At 54.9% G+C, this 2,492-nt stretch overlaps 1 pseudogene; it reads right to left on the bottom strand.

Moving 5' to 3' along the window:
- Positions 1 to 397: 397 nt before the first annotated feature.
- On the bottom strand, positions 398 to 1,359 carry LOC102464008 (olfactory receptor 10G6-like; annotated as a pseudogene).
- Positions 1,360 to 2,492: the final 1,133 nt, after the last annotated feature.

Genomic DNA, 2,492 nt, shown 5'->3' with positions numbered 1-2,492 from the left:
GTCCCCTTCCACCACATTCCTATCCTGAGAGCCCCCCCTGCTCTCCCATCTCTGGGGACAGAGTCCAGGAGTCCCCCACTGCCTGCTCCCAGCACTGACCACAACCCAGGACTCCGTACCCCCAGCACCTCAGCAATTGGAACAAATGTTCATGGGGAATCCCGGAGTCCAGGCGTTAATCACCAGCCCCCAAGAGTTGTGATTCCCAGGCCTGCTGTTCTCAGCCTAGGAACCCTGCCCCTTTGCCAGGCCCAGGGGCTGAATGCAGGTGTTCCTGCTCCAATCCACCGATCCCAGCTCCCCCACTGCACAGAGGCAGAGCAAGGGAGTCCTCACTTCTGTCACCAAGTCCTCCTTTCCCTGCCCGGTTCCCAGCTGGCGCCTGCTGCAGGCAGAGTCATCGTGGCTGAGGGCCTAGCAGCTTCCTACCCTCCTGCCCAGTTGCATCAGGGCAGCTTTCATCTCCTTGTTGCGCAGTGTGTAGATGAGGGGGTTGAGGAGCGGGGTCACTGTGGTGTAGAAAACAGCCACCACGCCATCCAGGGGGTGCTGGGAACCCGGCCGCAGGTAGATGAACACTAGGGGCACGTAGTAGGTGACCACCACGGTGATGTGAGCCACACAGGTGGAGAAGGCCTGGCGCCTGCCCTCGGTGGAGCGGATCCTCAGGATGGCCGAGACAATGTAGACATAGGACATCAGGATCAGCAGGAAGCAGGTGATGGCCAGGAAGCCAATGTCCACAAATGTCACCAGCTCATTGAGTGCCGTGTCCCCGCAGGCCAGCTTCAGCACAGCCGGGATGTCACAGAAGATGTAGCCTACCCGGGTGCCCCGGCCGTAGGGCAGCCGGAAGGTGAGCGCGGTCTGTATGGTGGAATGCAGGGAGCCCCCTAACCATGTCCCCGCGGCCAGGAGCTGGCAGGTGCTGTGGTTCATCAGGACGTGGTAGCGCAGCGGCTTGCAGATGGCCAGGAACCGGTCATAGGCCATGACCGTGTAGAGGAAGCACTCGGTGCAGCCCAGGAAGTGGAAGAAGAAGAGCTGGGCTGCGCAGCCCTGAAAGGAGATGGCCCCACCGCCTGGCAGGAAGCCGGCCACCACCTTGGGCACCACCACGGAGGAGACCGTCATGTCCAGGAAGGACAAGTGGCAGAGGAACCAGTACATGGGCTTGTGAAGCCGGCGCTCCCGGGCCACCGCCAGCAGGATGAGCAGGTTCCCGCCCAGTGTCAGCAGGTAGATGAGGAGGAAGAAGAGGAACAAGGGTACCTGCAGTTTGGGGGGGTACGGGAGCCCCTCCAGCACGAAATGGGTCAGCTGGGAGCCGTTCCCACACTCCGTTGACTCCGCTTGCATCCCTGCAGGAAACCCAAAGTGTTAGGGATTAATGAGCAGACCAGCCCTGGGTGATCTCGGCCGGAGTGTTCAGGAAAAACTCACTCACGTGCAGCAGAAGAATCAAGTCTAGAATTCCTGACTCTCAGCATCTCCTGCCCCCTGCTCTACCCACGGGACCCTGCCCCACTCCAACAGCCGGGACCTGAATTCGGGAGTCCTGGAAACCAGCCCCCACCCCCTGCTCTCTAACACAGCTTGTCATGATTATGAGGGTTAGCCAGCAGCCTGGGGATTAAGGGGTTAACTACACCTAGCCAGGTGGAGTGACCAATAGGAATGTAGGTGGGACTTTTCAAACTGGGACAAAGGAATTTGGGTTTTTTTCTTCTCTTCCTTTTGTCTCTCTGAGAGTTCTCTGCAGCTACAGAGAGGGACAAGCATGTCTCTCTCTCTCCAAGACACCATTCTTCATTTTCTGTAAGTAGGGTAAAGTTTAGGCAGTTTCGTTAGATTTTATTGTTTTAAGGATTGGGTATGGGATCTGAGATCTGGCACTGTGTAAAAGATGTTTTGGCTTTTCTTTGTAACTAAGTTCTAGGCCCATGGAGTTTCTCCATGAGTATATTTTGTTACCTTCCTATCTAGTCATTATGGTTGCAACAGGAATATTGTTGTAATAATAAAAGTTCTTTCTTTTCTTTTTATTAACCTGGCAGTGGTTAATTGTGTGCCTTGATTTTTATTTTAGGGGTAAGATTTCCCAAATGATCTTTCCCCTGATTTCTTTATCAACATTTGGGTGGTGGCAGCGGAAGTTTTATTCCCAAGATCTAGGTTTTTAAGATCTTGGGGGAATTTTTATACCAAACCCTGGTAGATAAGGCCTTGGGGTATACTTGCTGGCCCCCACTTCTGCATTTATCATGCCAGAGTGGGGAAGGAGCCATGACACACCTGACCTTACTTACCCTCCCACAGCTGGAAAGACAGCCCAGGAATCCTGACTCCCTCCTCCCGTCCACCTACATCTCACTCTCTTCCCAGAGCTGAGAAAAGGATCCAGAAACTCCACCCCCAATCTTACCCACCAGTCCCCATTCCCTTCCCAGAGCTGGGGTGCAACTCTAGAGCCTTGGAGTCCTGACTCCAAG

Source organism: Pelodiscus sinensis, chromosome 30, assembly GCF_052426305.1.
Source record: "Pelodiscus sinensis isolate ZL-2025 chromosome 30, ASM5242630v1, whole genome shotgun sequence".
NCBI classification, from domain to species: domain Eukaryota; kingdom Metazoa; phylum Chordata; order Testudines; family Trionychidae; genus Pelodiscus; species Pelodiscus sinensis.
The sequence above is the reverse complement of the archived record's forward strand: the minus strand, read 5'-3'. Positions and strand labels throughout refer to the sequence as shown.